Source organism: Tenrec ecaudatus, assembly GCF_050624435.1.
Source record: "Tenrec ecaudatus isolate mTenEca1 chromosome 5 unlocalized genomic scaffold, mTenEca1.hap1 SUPER_5_unloc_5, whole genome shotgun sequence".
NCBI lineage: Eukaryota > Metazoa > Chordata > Mammalia > Afrosoricida > Tenrecidae > Tenrec > Tenrec ecaudatus.
Window position 1 is genome coordinate 658,604 of NW_027457603.1, and position 19,337 is coordinate 677,940.

A 19,337-nucleotide genomic window follows, 5' to 3' on the forward strand; every position below is an offset into this window, starting at 1 on the left:
GCCATAATATTCCCTAAAATTCAAATAACACTCTGAAGCCACAAATAACACACTAAGTGCCTCCCAAAACATGTGGAACTTCCAAATCATATCCCTAGAAGATTCCCAAACCATGAACTTCCAAAACCACATAAATGCCCTGAAGACAACATGAAAGCCCCAACAAAACAAAAATGCTGGGGAAAAACACATAAAATATTTTAAAATACCCTAAAATCTCTAAGAAACCCTGTAAGATCACTAAAAACACCCCTACCTGCTAAAAAATACCTATACACTCCAAAAAATCACCCCTAAATCCCTTAAAAACTCCCTTAAACCTTATAAAACACCCTTAAAGCCCAAACCACCCTAATGCGCAAAAAAATTAAATGACCCCAAATGACCTTAAAGCCCTAAAAATCACATGCCACAAAAAAATCCTAAATGACCCCAAAATTCCAACTCAAAGCCAGCCTACAAGTCTTTTATGAGAACAGTTTTATCTTTCTACCAAGGAGAAGTTTGTAGGTTCAACCCCTGACCTATGCCCTTACCATATGAAGTTAGTAATCAGTGGTTTTGCAATTCTTTGAAGAAAGATGAGGGTAATTTTATCAGGAGTGAATTAAACTTGTCTAGTGCCTTGAGTAGAACTGATAACTGTACTACATTGAGTCGTCTGGTCAAGGAGCATGGGATATTATCCCATTTGCTGAGGTCACTCTTGATTTCTTGTAATTTCTGTAGTTTTCCTCATATAAATCTGTTGTTTTTTTATTCAAGTATAGATATAGATATTTTCATTTACGCTTGGCTATTGTAAATGGTACTACCTGAAAATGTGTATTTCATTAATTATTATTTCTTGATCTATTTCTTCATCCTTCGAAATATTATCAGTTTGTTGTGGTAGATAAACATTAGGACTTTGCATAACTTAGAAATATTACATTTCACAGAAAAATCATATTAATTATGTCGACAGAGCTATAAAAGGAATGTTGCCCTGCATATCTTCAGATATGACAGCTGTTTCATTGAGAAATTAAGCCAGACAGACACAATGTGATGTAAATTTTGTTATTTTCATGTGGGTTCCTTCACTCTTCCAAAAAAATGAGGTTCATGAGCCCCTTGGGGAATGAGTTTGAGTTCAGATCAGATGTCTATTTATATATTTGAGTCCTGAAGCCCATTTGATGGACTGTTCTGTTGCTTCCAAAGTAGTCAGTCACTTCCCCACCAATTAGAGAATTTGTCCGAAGCAAAAGTAAAAGTGTGGCGTACGACATTTGACTGCACACCATCTAAAATCACACTCTCATTTGGTGTTGGCAGTTTTACTTGTATTTCAATTGTAAACTACACTTCAGAGTTCAGGCTAGTGAAAACGTTTCAGTGGAAAAAATTTGCACACAACTACGTGCAGTTTGTGATTCTGTTGTTCCCAAGCAAGGCTATGAGGACAAAGATGCACAAGCATGGGGGGCACTGCAGACAATGTGTGAAAGTTTCCAGGAGCTCAGGGGTGGACAGCGGCTGCTAATTCTCCCGTGCTGGCAGTGAGCTATGTGGGAGGGCTTTGTGTGAGGTCCCTGTGGGGTCTCTGAGAAGTCTCCATAAAGGATGCTGAGAACTTCATATGAAGTCTCTGTGCGAGGCCTCTGAGTCTCTCTGGAAGTCTCCAAGGAAGTATGTGTGTGAGGTTTCTCTCTCGGGTATGTGTGAGTGTCCTTGTGAGATGTCTGCTGAATTGTGGGGGGTGGGGGGCAGGTGTTTCGCTGAGGTCTCTGCAGGTCTGAGTGGGCTTCCCTTTGTTTGACCTCACAGCACCATATAAGAGGACCTGGTGGCAGGGGAAAGGGAAGGGGCTTGGTCCATGCACCCCTTGCTGTTCTTTCAGGGTCTTCTCTCCATCTCCGTGCACTTACCTAGCACGAACGGTAGGGTTCAGCAGCGGGTAGTCCGGTGTCCAGCTCTTCACTCTCTCTAGGAACACACCCAAGCTACCTGCTACCCAAGAGGCCCCAGATCCAGGCTCTGCAGATCCAGAATCTGATTTTTTACTGCCACAGTCACTCCAGAGGCTGCCTTGGCACAATCAGGACTCCAGAAACAACATCATGCTGCTGTACCAGCAGTCTCTGGGGCCTATGTCCACTTCCCTCCTCCACCACTGGTGTCAGTCCCCACCCACCCCACACACACACTTGGTGTCCTGACTGAGGCATGGAGGTCAAGGCTCAGTGGATGTCTTCCTCGCCATCCTTTACTGTTTAGTTCAGTAAACAGTAAACCCTGGCCCACCAGGGGTGTTCTTTTAAGCACATGAGAATTTACTCTAGCGGATCAACTAATCATATTTTGGGGGGCCCTCCTGCCTTCTTCTATAATCTGGTGCCCAGGAAATAAAACCCTGTGTTAGAAGCACAGAGGAAACACTGACCACTATTGAACTGGTTTCCCTTATCAAGACAGGTGATGTCTAATCTCCGTGCACATCCTGATTTCCCAGGAGTCTCTAGGGGAAGGGAAGGCTGCTCCCAGTTGTGACTTTCTTTGCAGCACTCAGTCCTTAGAAGCCACTCTCTCCGGAGAACATTCCTAGAGCACGTGCACGCGTGTGTGTGTGTGTGTGTGTGCGTGTGTGTGTGAAGATCACCAGCCTGGGGTCATGTTTCCTGAGAACATTCCTAGAGTGTGCGCGTTAGTGTGTGTGTGAAAACCACCAGCCTGGGGTCATGTTTCCTGAGAACATTCCTAGAGCGTGTGTGTGTGTGTGTGTGTGCGTGTGTGTGTGTGTGTGTGTGTGAAGACCACCAGCCTGGGGTCATGTTTGCTGAGAACATTCCTAGAGCATGTATGTGTGTGTGTGCACACGCGTGTGTGTGCATGTGAAGACCACCAGCCTGGGGTCATGTTTCGTGAGAACATTCCTAGAGCGCGGACGCGTGTGTGTATGCATGTGTGAAGCCCAAAAGCCTGGGGTCATGTTTCCTTAGTCCTAGCACCCTGTTATTGACTCATCCCCACTCTACCCCACCCTGGCTATCAACTCATCCTTCCCCCAGTCAGGAGATGGAAATCAAGTAAAATAACAGTTTGTCGCCCCACTAAAGATAGTATTGAGAAAGTAACCTTCCCTGCTTGAAAGCTGTGCCTTTGCTATACAACCCAGTGCTCTCTGTAGGAGATAAAGTTCTGCTGTGGGGGCAGCTAGCTAAAGCTGGGGTGAAGCACCTGGCCGATTCCCCTTTGTAAGCCTGTGTTAGCTCCGCTTGTGTCTTGCATCATTTCTGGGGATCCTCATGCTCTTTGGCCCCCTTTGCTACGTCCAACGCTTCATATTCTTCTTCACTGTATCCTTCCCTACCCTGTGTCCATGGTGCCTAACCATTAGTGGTTATTACACAGACGCTCATCCTGTACCACTCAGCCTTAGCTGTTGCTCCTTCTCCGGGTTTATATACAGAGGAAGGCATGTGAGCTGTGAACCGGATTTTCCCTTGGTGCAGTGGGTGAGCACAGTCCCCCGCTGGCAGCCTCCCTAGCAGTTCCCACCCACATGTGTCAGACCTGGGACTTCCATCCTGGAGGTTACCCTAGGCTGGGAGAGAGGCAAAGGTAGCAAAATATGTCATTTCCCATTTTGTGACAGGTGTATTGAGGCGGAACCTCCATGCCAAACTTGGCAGCCTTCATCAAATGCACATGTGGGACTTAGACAGGCCGCCACATGTCTCATGCCTGCTTGGTACCATGAGACGCTACTTTGGTCTAAACCTCTTCTGGACCCTCGATGGAATTTCTTGGCTGGATTGCGCCTCTCAAAACCTATCAACTGCAGCCACATAACGTTGAAGACAAAGTAATGGCACCAGGGAACATTCTTCACTGTGTTGGGACCTTCTGAGGTTTTCACAGTAGGGGTGTTACCATAAATCATAAGAGGTGCAAAATGAAGAACTTGGGATGGAAGTGGGTGGGAAACACTGCTGAAAACCTCCTCCAGAGCCCTGCCCTTTGAGAAGTCAAAGCTAGCACTCAGAGAAGGAGACGCAGTATCTAACATAGTTAAAGGTATATTATGCCAACCTCGTCAATGAACTCATGTGGGGTTAATTGAAGGGCAGGGAGATCAATGGCTCTGTGAGCCTAGCCTTTCTGGTCTCTTGCTCTCTGATAGTGCCACCAGGGTGGATATGCATTTGTTAGGTCCCTAAAGCAGCTGGAAAGACTCATTTCCTGGGAGATCCCTGAGGAGAAGCCGCATGGACCTACCCTGTTGCAGCCCTGGTTTCTGCAGCAGCCTCATGGAGAACCTGCCAGCGCACGGACTACAATTTCCTCCTGCAGTCCATGTCTCCCCGTGTGTTTTTGGATTGTGAGGAGGACTTTGTAGATTGGTGTCAGACACATGGGATACTATTGGACTGGTGGTCTTAGATTGAACTGGGTTGGGATGCTTTTCAATGTTCACTTAACCTTTATATAAAACTCATAAAATATGAGTGTATGAATTTTGTTTCTCTAGTCTACACAGACTAACACACATGACACCCCCTCTAGATCCCGCCATGCAGCACAGAAGTCACACTTTAATGTAGGAGGGGGAAAATCTCAATTTGGAACAATGAATATCATGGCTGAGAGAAGCCATTAGCCTGTGCAGAACAGGCTAAAGTGGCTGGCATGGATACTTTCCTACTAATCAGAGCAGAAGAAGCGTCTTCTAATTTGCCAGATAAGACATATTCTCGAAGACAGTGACGTGGGCAGTGGTAAGGGTAACTGGAGTAAGCCCACCTCCTCCGCCTCTGCTGCTGCAAGCTGACTGGGCACACAAACACCCTGGGGGGCAATGGCTGAGTGTGGCTTCTGACACTGAATCCCCTGAACGGACAGAAATTTGTGAATACATCCCTGATACAGGTGCTCGTGGTGGGAAGGCTCTGGCAGTCAGGTATCGCCTGGTGGAGGCAGGGTCTCACACTTGCCACTCTCCTGTGTTCTACAAAGAAAGGAGCCCTGCAGCTGGAGGAACATCCATTAACTGAGGCCTGCGCTTCTTTTCGTGGACATAACGTTGACGCAAGATACTCCTGATGACAGCCTGGTGTCCCCTCTAGGACTTGGCCAACATCTGTCGTGAGCACCTGAGCCTCCGTGACCTTGTTAGGAGACACTGGTTGTCTTTGAAGGGGCCCAAGGCTGTGACCACAGGGTAATACGGGCTTTCCTTTTTGCAAAGGATCACCGTGTCCTGTAGATTTTTTGCTGGAGCAAATCCACTGGACAAAGTGCTTCCTCCATTTTTTGCTGTGGCCCTCAGCAGGAAGCTGTCCCTTCTCTGGTGGGAGCTGTGAGGACTTGATCTCAAGGCACTCAGCCAATGCCTTGTCTTGCACAGGCTGGCTTAACCCACAGACTTGGGAGATGCCTCTTCCCGCTAATCCTTTTCCATGCTCTTCTGGATTGGGCCATTTATGAGTCTCCCTCTTGTCAGTGGGAACAGCATCCTTCCTTCTCCTTGTCGAGGGGTCCTGAAGGTTGGGGCTTTTGAGCTTCTGCTGCCCCATGTAACTTGCTCTAGCCACCACGAAGCCACTTGGCCCTTGACATATTGGCTTATCCCCAGTGAACAAATGCTGGGGGCGGCAATGGACCACCTGAGAAGGCAAAACATTGGTGGCAGTGAGCACATCAGTGGTGCAGTCCTGAAGGAGCCCGTCAACAGGACAGCATGGAGAACCATCCTCTGCCTCTACCTCCACCTGGAGCTTAATCTCACTGCACACTCGTGCTGTAAGGCTTGGCTTTTCAGGAACTGGAGCACACTTTCCAGGTAGCAGGAACCTTTTACTACATCCTAGAGCCTCGAAGCACCCCCGGTCCACATCATTGGTTTGAGATTTTGCCAGCACACTGGTTTTGAAAGTGTCTCTATCGTCTAGCTCTATTGAATAGGACTTCTTGACCACCACCAACCCTGTCTCTTTGGCTCTTGAAGATGGACATTCAGAGTTCACTTCCAATCTGGGGCACAACTAGCACCCTCTTTCCTTGAACCCTTGCTGGTCAGTACTAGATTTGAGGTTTGCTCTAGGCTCTCTCTCTGGACACTTTCATTCTGGAAGGTTCTGCCAAGGATACTGGGCATGAAGGCTGGAAACGGCTGCCTGAGGGCCAATGAGCATCCACTGTCATTATCAAGTGGGGGGTAGGCTGGGGTTCCCTGAACAGGCTCCTCTGTAGGGGAGCAATCAGCAAAAGGACTCTCCAGGGTAGGGCTTGATTTCTTTGGGGTCACTCTCTCTCCCCAGTCTGCCTGACAGGGTTCTCCCAGGACCTTGACAGCCTCAGTTACTAGGTTAGTTCAATACTTAGGGGTGGCTAAGCAGGTGGACTTTGGAAAGGACATTGCGTTGTCTTTTCTTGTCCTACAGAGGTTTGTGGGCTCAAGGACTTTGAGGGGCATGCACCACCTCTGCCTCATTTGGAGCCTTACGATATGCGAGTCCAGCACCTGTTGAGTGCCCGGGCTGAGAAAGGAAAGGCTCTGCGTTGTGTTCAGATCTTCCAGCTCTCCCCAGGAGGCCACATTGACAACATGTGGGTGGGTCAGGGAAATAGACAAAGCGTGCGTGGTCATCGCAAGACATGAACGGCAAACAATGCCAGGGATCTGATCCTTTCTAATCTGCTCCACCTTCCTGCACATGTGGACATTCAGGGTGTTTTCCAGTAGGATTTTATTTGGACCCCTTAGGGTGTAAGTTCCTGCGTTAATCCCCTTGTGTATCCTCAAATCACTTAACTCCTTTGAGTCGGCTCCCGGAGTTCCTTTTGGGCAGTAGTTTCCTGATCCACAGAGAGATAGATTACATTTGGATATTTTCCTCAAGTAATTCCCTTGTCCATTGACCGAGTTGTTCCTCAGCTGGACACCGGCTCTGCAGCACGCAAGCGACGGTCCAGGGTGTGTGCATCTTCCTGGGGACACCGTCTTCATTACATTCTTCCCCTGCTTGTCTCCAGGTGTTGAGCAGGAGCATTCGGGCTGCTTCATATCCAGACAAGTCCCTGGCCATTTTTCCTGAGGCTGCTTTAGTGTCAGAGACTCAAGAGTCCCATTGCCGAGGGGCCCCTGCAATTGAGGGAAGTTCTCTTGGCGGTGGAGCTCCGATTGCTTCAAGCAGCCAGGAAGCTTGGGGTCTGTCTTTGGGGTCTGCACCTTCTGATTGTCCTGGGGATGAGTGGGTTTGCGAAGACAAAAAGCTTCCTGGGGTCGTGGCATCATAAAGGGTAAAGAACTCTCACTTTCCTGTTGTTTCTTTAAAAAATGGCTTTCCAGCTGTTGAAGTGAATTTGGAATGCGTGATTGGGACTTAGTGTGGACGGTAAGACAGGATTCATCACAGGGACTCTTGTGAGGAGGAGGAAAAGGTACTGCGAGTGGGCCACGGGGCTGTGGACCGGGCGGAGTCAGGACTGTAGCCGGCGGTGGGGCCTGGGCTTGGCATGCAGTTGGAAGTAAAAGTTGGAATCGGCCTTCAGTGTAGGGCAAGGAGTGACGTTGCAACAAGAGTGGGTACTCTTTAGCTTGCATTTGAGCTGGTAAGGCATTAGGAATTTCATTAAATAAGACAGTGGGAAACTCTAGGGTGGATCCAGAGACCCTGAGAGCAGCTGCCAGAGACTCCCTGTGCAGAAAAGGTAGACCCCAGAAAAACTCACTGAATTTTTGTGGAAAATGCTTCTGAGGGCTGGGTATCTGCTCTGCTTTGATGCTGGCATTCCAGAAGGGCTGGGGAGGTGCAGTGATCTGCTCCCCATCGAGTGCCTTCAACATATTTAAGGCCTGCAGATGGTATTCTGATACACCCTTTCCTTTTTCTTCCCAAATATTCCATTTCTCTGCCTTTGTGATTTCTATTTCCAGCAGCTTGTGGACATTGGGGTTGAGCAAGGTGGGCCTCCCTACTTCCCCCTGCCTCTTTGTGGGTCCTTCCCGAAAGGTGTCTTCTTGGGGGTGCCAGGTAGAGTGCTCTTTCAGAGACCCAAAGTATTCCAAGGAGGGAAGCTGTAAGTTCTTGGCAGCTGCCCAACACTGGGGTGGGGAGGCAGTAGGGAGGCCTGTGGGATCCTGACTTGTGATGGCTGCCATGGCAGGTGTGGAGCAGCGGTTGTGTGGAGATGGGCTCTGCCTGGGCCTTGCCAACAAGTCATTCTGAGAAGGAGTCCCTGTGGGGTGCGGGGCTGGTGAGTCCCAGAGAGTGCTTGGAGGCTGCAGGTAGGCCTTTGAATCCGGGGGTTTGGCACTGGGTGAGGGAAGAGCCAGTGGTGTGGGTGAAAGACTGTCAGGTTCACGGGAATGTGCGCAGTCTGGTGATTGACTCAAGGCGGGTAAGACATGAGAAGTTGAGATGCACATCTGGGCCCGTGGAAGGGTGGAGTTCTGAGACCTAGGTGTCCGGAATGGATGAGCCGCAGAACCGTGTGGGGCGCGCGTACCGACGTGGACTTCAGCCGTACCTCTATTTCGCCAGCTACCAGAGAGGGCTTGAGCTTTCTGTTGACCAAAGCTGCCAGTGTCAAGTGGGTTTCCCAAGTGGCTGCAGGAGACAGAAGGACCAGATTACTGCCAGGACTGAAGGGGCAAGAGACCTAGCAGGCTAGCAAGGGTCGGTGCAAGCTCAGCCCCTCCCCAAGCCTTGATGGCCTGCTCTTCCTGCCCCACCCCACTGCCCGGGACTCCTGTCATTCTCTGCCCATCCCTGAAAGTGTCCCCCAAACCAGCGCATCCCAGCTGCTCTGCAGCCCGAGGCCACACAGGCACCCTGGTTGGAAGATGCACCCCGCGTTGAAGCAGGAAGGTTACTTACTTCTGCCTAAGACGCAAACGCAGGTTCTGAGCGCCATATAGTTCTTGCAGGAAGCTTCGGAAAACTGGAAATCAAGAGAACCGTTATGGTGCAGCCCTCCCAGAGGACCGAAAGGAATGTCACACGGGCTGTGCACTTAGGACGTTGGACTCTCCAGAGCTCAAGGTCAAATGATAGCTTACTCCCACGGGCAGGAGGTGCTTTGGCATTTCAAGGAGCATCGGTTTCCAATATTGTCTGTGGGGTCTCAGTGAGCAATCTGAACCTTGGCAAAGTTACACAGCTTATCGCAGTTACCCCTCAATGTTCCACCTCCAAATCCACCAGAATCTGCTCCTGACACCCCCACTGCTCCCTACTGGGTCCTACCTTGGCCAGCCTTCATCCCATCCTAGGCCCCTCCTGTACATCTGGGAAATATCTGGGTTCTGTTTCCATCCACAATATCCTTTTGTTCAGGATTATTACCTGAGAGAGACGGGCTGTTGCCACTGGCATCCTGCAGAGGAGGGGACAGGAGAGCTTACAGAGCTTGGTTGAATGGGCAGAACCTTACCTTTCAGAGCGTCACCTTTGTCCCTTGACCTGCTGCTTCTCCTTGTCTCCACCTGAGGCTGGGGCACAAGAGAGGAAGTCAGGCTGGAATCCAATCCTGCGTCTGTTCTTTGTGACAAACTGCAGGCATTTACTGGTGATTAGAAGAATGACAATCTCCATGGAATGACTAAAGCCCAGAAACCAGCTTCTGTGTGAGACCTAGAGTGCATTTCTTCCGTCAGCCTTCCTCTGCTCACGGAGAGCACACACTCTCAGCACTCAGTGTTCTGGTGGGCAAGATTTTGATTATGGAGGCTGAAGCTCTGGGCCAGCCCTTGACCACTTCCTCCCCGGGGTCAGCCATGCTTTCTCAATTAGCCCAGACAGAAAAGGAGCCTTGGCCCAGAGACTGGAGCTCAAGGAAAGAGACTGAGGACCCAGTGATGAGAGCTGCCCTTTGAAATGTCTAGTCATCTAGTCCTTAGCCACTGCGTCACTATATTGGGGTTTTTTACCTATTGCCCTCTATAACAACTAGAGATGGGAGGTCTGAGATCTTCAAAGAGAAATATTTTTGAATGCTCACCTTACTGGCAAATGATTTACATATCATACGAGTCAATAGTTCAGTCGTTCAATCAGATCAAGGGCAATGGTACAATCAATGATTACCATATCCATTTTAGAACAACACCCCCCCCCTCCATGGTTAAATTGCCTTCAAAAGGAGTTGTGTAATCACAGTCAGGTCTAAAGCTCTCTGTCCCCTCTGGCCTCCTTCATTTTTTCGTCTTGAAATCAATCCCCCTTCACTCCCTAGCTTCCCGATGGGGGAGTTCTCCACACTGCTGATCTCACAATCCCTCCCTCTGCCATGAGATCTCTCCACCTGCAACTCTGTCAACCCTTGTGTCCATGATTATGATGCATCCACGCCTCCTGAGCTTCACAAACAGGGAAAGCCAACAGAAATAATGAAAATCAACATAAGCCGGCAAGGATAAAATGATACCAATGCAGTGAACAAAGTCCTAACAGTGAGTAAGGACGCACCAGCCCTCATCAACATTCCAAAGCCAGGGCTGATGGTCTCTTCTTTCTTGAGATTTCCCCTATCAGGAAATTAATTACGAAAGGAAAAATTTATAAAACGAGGAAAAATCAATCTCTCCTATGGCTGGGTTGAGAATTTCTTACCTTTATCCTTTTCCTGGGTGGTCGCACAGGTGGAGTATTTGGAAGGAAGGGGAGGACCAGGAAGAAGCAACCCACTCCATACAGGATGGCCAAGGTCAAAACAGTGAACCAGGTGGGGTATTGGTAGGTCAGCCAGGAAGCACTTTTCTGTTCCAGCAGAAAGAGAATCTCCTCCATCTTCTGGATACAGCGGTTGCACTCAGGCAACTGAGCACTCTGAGTCCCCTCTGGCTTCAAACCCACTTGCATCACAAACCTGGGCCCACATCACTAAAGGGTCACAGTGGGGTGGGAGGTGACAGCAGGACAACACATAATCCCTCCCTCTACCCTCCAGCTCATCACATCCCTCCCCTGCTCTGGTCTTCTCTCTCCCACTGCCTGCTCTGGGCCTCCAAAGTCACCAGCTGCACCTGATGGAATGGAATCTTAGTGCAAGTTCTTATTCATTCCACCTCCCACCTAGGTATTACCTGCTTCCTTGGCAAGTTGCCTGAATCATGACCAATTTCATAGGCTTAGAATATCTGAAGTTGTCTCTGTCCTCAATGAAAACCTTCCCAAGTCATGATTTTACTTTGTCTTATCCAAGATAGAGAACTTAGGTTTATGTAACATTTATTTAGCTTTATGAATGTTGGATGAAAAGCTTGGAATTTGACTTCTATGACCAGGAGAGTTATTCAAGAGCTGAGGTATATCTCTCCCAGGAGAGAGATCTAACAAATTTTCTGCCAGATGGTACATTTGGGGAGACAAGGAACACTTAAGCATTAATCATTCTTAACAGTGTCCCCTGTAAATCTTCCTTGTGTGTGACTACTGCCCATTTAGGGCTTGCTCTGGGAACACTTGATGGGGTAATAAGCCTTGCAACAATTCAGGCTCAAAGGGCAAGCATCTGGCTGAGCAAAATAAAGAGATAATATGGATTGAGTTGTGTCCTTACCACTACCACTTGAGATATTCACCCAAAATTCGTTGGAACCCTAACACTGAAGGCTATAATCTGATTTGGTTATGTGAGGGCTCTCTCTGGGAGAAATGTACCTCTGTCCTTGGCTTCACACAAGAACCAATTGACGCAGAAACCTAGTTTGTGATCCAAGTGACTTTATAAAGGATAGAAGAGGCAAATATGCTCGTGGGGGGTGGGGGCGGACTGGACAGCCCACGCGCGCTGGGTTGCATGACAGCTGGTTTGAGGCTCCCACCCATACCCTGTTGGTAGGCATGGCTGACGGTACTGTTTGACCCCATTGACTGAATTAAGCCCACCTGGTCTAGATGGGGGCCCGCCCAGGTTGACCTGCTTCCTGTCACAAGGACCTAAATGTGTGCATCTTTCCAGCCTGAAGCAGCTTTCAACTGTCTGTGATGGGGAGGAGGTTTGGCATGCACAGCGACCACCCTCAGTTCTGCCTCTACTTACCTAACAGGTACACGGCATTTCTTTTCTGTTTTTTAAAACAACAACAAAAAAATCATTTGTAATCTTTCTATTCCAGCGGTGCTAGGAGCAAGGCAGAGGCAAAACCCAAGAACAGGGTTCTTCTCTGTTGAAGCGCGATAAACTCACGGGGAAGCAAACAAGCATCTTCATCCACGTGAAGTGAATCTGTGAATCAGCAGCTCCCAACTGACCAAAGCACGCACAGAGCAGCCCAGCATCAAGGTCCGTTTCTGTGCACTGCTCCCACTGTGAGGAAGAGCTTCATGTGCATTAATAGGGAACTTTTGTAATATTTGAATTTTGAATAGTGGTTTTTGTCAGAAACTGGAAAAAATCTCAAAGCCTGAAGAAACTCCTTTCTAGTACTGAACATTCAAGGGAGCCTGTAGAAGCCTGAAATGATTGCTAGGTGACCACCTGGATCTGCTTGTTGAGTGAAAGTGGCAGAATAGCAGCAATAGAGCAGCGGGTCCATTCTGACCACTGACACTCGTGGACCTGGTTTACAGGCAGTAGAGAAGAAGATGAGAGCAGGTTGACTCGTTTGAAGTCCATGACCTACTCTGAGGGGACTAGAGTTGTGGAGAATTGGTGATGGGGCCAAGGCCTAAAGGCAGTGCGACCAATGGACACTGAGGTGAGGCCAAGAGAGGGAGCCCACATTGACTTGACCCGAACCCGACCAGATGAAGAGAAGAATGTTGAGCCTGTGCACTGGTGTATACTGCTGCAGACTGTATAGACGAACTGTCCTGCTTTGACTTTCTTGTGGATGTGGACTTCACAAGGTTCCAACTGGCATGAAGACTCTTTATATTGAAGAATATGATTGTCTCCTCAGAGCACTGGGTTGATGGAAGTAGGCAGTAGAGAAACTGGATAGCCAAAATGGGCCAGATAAAGGCGTGAAGTGGCTAGCTTACAAGATTTCATAGATACTGGAATATATTCATAGAATTATAGGATTAATATGTGGGTGTACCTTACCTGCAATTGTTAAGCATAGGATATTTTTGTTTCATCACTTACAGAATATTATGTTTAAAGGAGGGTGGCACGGAGTGAAATGTATGCATTTTCATATTATACTGTTAGATACTGATATGATTCTATTATTGTTTTGAAATTATATACGGCTAAAGAATTTTGTGAAAATGTCAAATGGACAAGGGGTAGTCTGTTGTAGTTATACAATCTGGTGTCAATTTGGGACTTGAGAGGATTAAGAGTGAAGGGGTAGACTCTAGTCTCTCTATTGGGTTATGGCCAATGAGGCCTCTTTGTGGGCCTGGCCTTCCCGTCAGGGTTCTGGGAAATCTGGTCTTTCCTCCTTGGAGGCAGCAGACTATCTTTCTGCTCATTCCCTGAGAGATGTCCTACTAACAAGACACATGGCACCACACTGATAGAACCCATGCCCTGGGAACTGGAGGAGCCACATGGAGACCCTGCCAAAGCTGAGATGCTTCTACCACCACTGGATGCAGAAGACTTTGCAACTACTGACCTGTGATCTTCCTGCATTTGGGGTCATTGAAGGTGTTTCATGAGTCTGAAGAGAACATTATAGATTGATATCAGACATGGGCTAATATTGGACTTATGGACTTGATCTTGGTTGGGCTGGAATGCTTTCTCAATATACAACTGTTCTTGTATATAAAGGTCTTTCCTATACACATATGAGTGTGGATTTGTTTCTCTAGTCTACCTGGATTAACACTCATGGATCACTTTCAGGACTGTAAGTTCTGTTCCCCTGACTGCTGCAAAGTATGTGACAGAGAAGAAAAGGGAGAAGAGGGAACTGTACCCATTTATTGAGGTAAGAACAGTGATGAAGGAGCATGGCCGGTTCCCCAAACTTCATGAGTGGAAAAATGGGCTCTTGGCACAAAATGACATTCAATCTTCACCAAGAGATTCAGGGTTAAATTGCTGCCCTATCTCTGACCTCAGCTTTTGTTTTATTTTAATTCTCATATAATTCACATATATCATTCAATACTTCAGTCATATTAAGATTTGTGTAATCGTCACCACAATCAGGTTTACAACATTTCCTTCTTTTATATTCATTTTTGTTAGCCCCCCCCTCACTCCCCCAAATCTTCCCTGCCTGTCCCTAGGAGATTGTTAATTCTGTTAGTGTCTCTCTGGATTTACCTCTCCTGGATTTCATATGTATTAAAAAAAAATACAAAACAAAATCAAGAAACAAGTAGAAAAGAAAAACTAACAATGATAAAAGAGAGAAAAACCTCAATCGAACAGAAAGTGAAAAATACTAAAAACTGGAACCAAATTAAAATTAGTCTGAAGAGATCAAATGATCAGGTGTTACATTTGAACTTAACTGTATCTGTTCATGTCCATGGGCTGTGGTCAGAGGGAATTCACCCCGCATGTGCATTTGAGTCCTTTTGCAAACTGGGTGTTCCGAACTTAAGCTCTGATTCTTGTTCATACCTGCAGATTGAGATTCTATTATTTATCACCCTGGCATCACACTGGCTGTGCTGCTTGTTCTGGGCGGACTTAGTTGACATCTCACTTAGATGGCTGCTTATTTTCAGAAAAAAGGTTTAAGTACAAGGCCCTGTTCTTTGTGATAGATGTGCACCATCTGATTTCAGGGTTTTTTTACACCCTATGCTTTCCAGTCAAATATTCACTTGAGGTAATTCAAAACACTCACTTGGCTCGATGACGCCAGAATAGCTCCCCTCCATGCAGTTCCATGGAGCTCAGCATAGTTAGGGCGCAGAGATGAAAAGACGATTGAACCATGTACTGAACGTTCAGGTTTTTCCCTGCTTTGGAAAATCTGTTTGCGCTTGTAGAGTAAATGTTTTGTACTTTTTAAGAGTGTAAAAAAAATAGATGGAGGGATTCAGAGAAAATGGCAACCAGATAGGACCCATCTATCTGGAGCTCCTGCTGCCAGACCAGAAAAATAGGAAATTAGGTGAAGGAAACGGGGAGGTGGAGTTCTGAAATTAGAACTAGGGTAACAGGGTTTCTCCTGAACCCCTTCTTTTGTGGGATTTCCACTCACAAAGCAAACCAAGAATGCTTTAAAGCAGCACTATAATTTTGACGAAGTGGCAGGCGCCAGATATGCCCTTGCCTGGAGCAGGGATCCCTGCAGGTGGACGCCCTGAGAGGGGGCAGAATCTCAGACACGAGGGGAACCCCACACTGAGCTCTCCATGCGGTTGGATGCCTTGAGCTCACGGTCAGGGGTTGGTGGTGGGTAGCCATAATTTAGAGTAGAAGAAAAAATATATTATTACCTTAGGAAGATCATGGTGTGGGAGAAAAAGGCAGAAAGTCGGGAGTCCAGGGAGCAAATTTAGTTCCAATTGGCCGACTAGTAAACAACCCCCCTGATAAGCTGCATCTCCCCCTCTGGGGGTCAGCTTGACAGCCACCAAATCTGAGCACATCACAAGTAGAATTTTTTTTAAGGGTGAAACATAAATGATTGGTTTAAAACTCAAACCCAAGTCTGGTTGCTCAGCTCCAAGCACCACATAGGGGAGTCCCTTAACATAAATCAGCATAAGAAGCAACCTAGCTAAGGAATGCCAGAACTCAGCCACAGGGCCCGGCAGCTTTTACCATAACAAAGACCCGCTGTAGCAGTGTCAGCCTTAAACAGCACTGAGCTGTAGCCCAGAGACTGTGGGAGACAATTTCATTCTAGCTGGCCAGAGGGATAAAAAAGAAAATCCTCTGATCTAGGAAGCATCAGCAGTCTAGATAGGACAACAAGCTTCCCTCTCAGTGATTCTACACATAGCTGGGGAGGCCCTGTCGGTCTTGGAGCCCTAGACGGGGCTGAGGGAGCCCCCCAGTGCCCCCTCCCAGCCCCTGCTGCAGTGCTACATGCAGCACAAGGCAGGTACTCCAGCACCCAAGTGACCCCTGGCCACGGGCGCGATCTTGCTTTTGAAGTAATCTCACACAGCATCTGTGGAACCCTACATCAGGGATGGGAAAGTCCATTAACGCATGCCCAGGAGAGCCAGCATAGGAAAGCTGGATTTTCCTGCCCGTGGGCTCCGATGGATGTTGCACCTGGAGCAGCCCACCTGGGCCAGATGATTGCAGTTCAGCCAATGGGATTGACCTGGGGTCCTTCACCAGCCTCCCCGGGAACCCTTGAAAAGGCAGGAACCAGAAGGGAGAGGGGTGGTCCAGGTCGTCTTCCTGGGAGGAGAGAGATCCTTGCATGACCTGAGGCAGTCTCTGCCAGGCCCCAGGGTCAAAGGAATCCTATGGGTGCCTTGTAAAACCTGAAGCTTCTTTTAACTCTCATTAAATTCACTTGGATCACGAGCCCGGCTTCCGCATGAAATTTTTCTCGCGGGGAGCCAAGGACTGGGGTTGGAATTTAGGCCAGAGAGAGAGACCTTACAAGTCCATGACCCTGTGACCTTGAGGAAGAGTTGGAATTCCTCTGGCCTCAAGGACAGGTGATCAAGTATCATTACCTCCTTACCCACTGCTCTACTTATTCTCACTTTATTCACTAGCCCTTCTAACTTTTCCACCGCACTCAGTTTCAACGTGCTCAGGTTGGTGTTGGGCTTTTATTTACTCGCTTTCTTCTTTATCCCTCTTTTTTTCCCCTTTTCCCCTCTTTTTCCTCTTCTCTCCCACTCTCTCCTCTCATATGCCACTAAAGGCTTCCAGGTCACTTCCCTCCGCTTAGGGCAAATCAACCCAAATAGCAGGAGGCACTCCAGCCTGCCCTGTGTGGGAGTGCTGTACACCACACAAGGCACCTGGGACAAACACCTACAGTGCGCTGCACCGTTGAAGAAACCTCCGTCATGCCCCTAAGGTGATCTCGTCAACTAGGGCAATTCTGCCCAGCACCACTGGGTCCCGGCATTAAAAGGGCACACTGACCTGCCATGTTGGAGCAGTGTCTAAACCCCTCTGGCCCCTCATCCAAGCAATCAGGGATCAGCTACTACTTTATACTTTATTTCCTCCTTCTCTCTCTCCTTGCTCTTTACCATCACAGCCAACCTTAGTGAACTCAGTTGGATTTATTTCCTTCTTTCTCTTTATTCTCTTTTTCTTTCTTTCCTCTTTCTGTCTTTGCTTTCTTCACCTCTCTCTTAGCTTGTACGATTCTCTCTGCTCCCTCTCATTGCTTGCACATACCACTGCTGGTTTCCAGAGCCCTACACTCTGCCTAGGGCAACCCTGTCCTCCTAGTGGGCAGCCTGACCCCTAAGATAGTACTGCACACAGGACGAGTCAGAGCTACACACAGCATAACACAGGGTCAGTTATTTCTTTAACCATTTAAAAAATACTCTCTCCTCCTCCTTCCTTTTCTCTTCTCTCTTTTTCCTTTTATTGGGCTCTTCTTACAGGTTTTCTGCTTTTCTCCGCTCCATCTAGCTCTTCTCTACTTCCTACCACAGCCTCCACAGATTTGGTTCTCCTTTTTAGTTGTTTTCTTTTCTTTCTTTTTTTTTTTTTTTTTTTACTGTTGTCACCTTTGTTTACTCTGTGCATTTTAGTTGTCTGTGGGTGAGTGGTTGTCAGTCTGGTTGGCATTATTGCCCCAGTCTGTGTCTTCCTCTTTCTCTCTTTTTCCTCTCCTTTCACTCTCTTTCCCATCACAAGACAATAGCTGTCTCCAGGCCACTCCCCTCTGCCTAGGGCAAACCTGAAGGCCCAACTGAGGGAGCTCCCACCCCCCACTTATTGGTGTGGCAAGCAGCTGGGGAATTCACGCTGGTCCTCTCCCACACACTAAGCCACAGGTTGTTCTCCCCTATAAAAAGTGGGGGCATCCCCAGCCTAAATCCTGAGGTCCTACAAGTGACTGTGGGAAACGCCTGACCACCACTTGTGAGGCTCCACGCTACTGTGGGAACATCCACCCAATCTCCAAGGCGATCTCTCTGTACATCCCCTTGTCTAGCCAGATTTGTAAAGTAGAATTTGGATCATGATAGTGGGGGGAGGAAGCATTTAGGAACTAGAGGAAACATGTTTCATTGTTGCTACCCTGCACCCTGACTGGCTTATCTCGTCCCCACATCCCTTCAGGAAGGGGGTGTCCAGTTACCTACCAATGGGCTTTGAGTCTCCACTCTGCACTCACCCTCATTTACAATGACATGATTTTTGTGTTCTTTGATGCTTGATATCTGATCCCTTCAACAGTTCATGGTCACACAGGCTGGTGTGCTTCCTCCATGTGGGCTTTGTTGCTTCTGAGCTAGATGGCCGCTTCTTTATTTTCAAGCCTGTAAGATCCCAGATGCTATAACTTTTGATAGCCAGGCACCATCAGCTTTCTTCACCACATTTGCTAGTGCACACATTTTTCTTCAACCATCATGTTGGAAAGGTGTTCATCATGGAATGCCAATTTAATATAACGTGTTCTTGCATTGAGTAAGTATTTGGCAATGTCCATCTACTGCCTTAATACTAAGTCTATAAATATATGCACGTTGATCTATTTACGAACCCTCCTGTATAAATATATTTACATATGTACATGCCAGTATGTAGACCTCTAGAAATACCCTTTGTCACCTAGTTCTTTCCTCTATTTACTTTTACTTTCCTCTTGTCCGACTATCATGCTCAGCTTTCACTTGGGTTTGAGTAATTTCTCTTGGTTACATTGCCCTTGCTGAATACCTACCAGGCTTCTCACACCCTCCTTGCGACGGATTTTGGATTACTTGTTGCTCCCCTGTCGCTGGATTGGTCAGCATCACCTCCTTACCCCCTCCTCTCTCTCTCCCATGTCCCCGGGAACCATTGGTCCTGTTGTTTTCTCCTCCAGCCTATTCTTCCAGCCTATCTTATCTAGATAGATCTGTTGAGATAATAATATGCACCAAAAATCAAACCATAGCAAGATAGGCGATGGGTGAGAACACAGTGATGACAAAAAAACAACAACAGAAAACCAATGATCAATAAAAGAGTAAATTAATTAAAAGACAAAAAAAATTTTTAAGAAAGAAAAACCTGTAAATAGATCAAGGTCTGATTTTTTTTTTCTATAGGTGTGTCCTTCAGTCAGGTCTGATGGCGTATCATGCTCTGGCCCCAGAGTCTGTCCTTTGTACTCCCTCAGGGGCTACCCGCTCTGCTCCCATGGTTGCTCTGCTGCATGCTTTTAGTGATTTGCCTCCGGGTTGGAGGGCCAGTCGGGTCAGTCCCAACACAGAGTCTCCGGTATTGTCCCCATAGGGCCCTGGGCCAGCAAGGGATGGCATGTCTCATAGTGG

At 47.7% G+C, this 19,337-nt stretch overlaps 1 long non-coding RNA gene across 6 annotated transcripts in view; it reads left to right on the top strand.

The window, feature by feature from the left end:
- LOC142435883 (uncharacterized) overlaps nt 1–19,337 on the top strand; it is a 111,237-nt gene that overhangs the window by 13,787 nt on the left and 78,113 nt on the right. For 2 of the 6 annotated variants that reach the window (XR_012781639.1, XR_012781645.1), the window contains exons 3-4: nt 11,953–12,040; nt 12,110–13,879. This is a non-coding gene — a long non-coding RNA (uncharacterized LOC142435883). Of the gene's footprint in view, nt 1–10,127; nt 10,714–11,888; nt 12,041–12,109; nt 13,880–19,337 lie in introns of those variants that run through there. The other 4 variants (XR_012781644.1, XR_012781641.1, XR_012781642.1 and 1 more) reach the window with 4 other exon arrangements.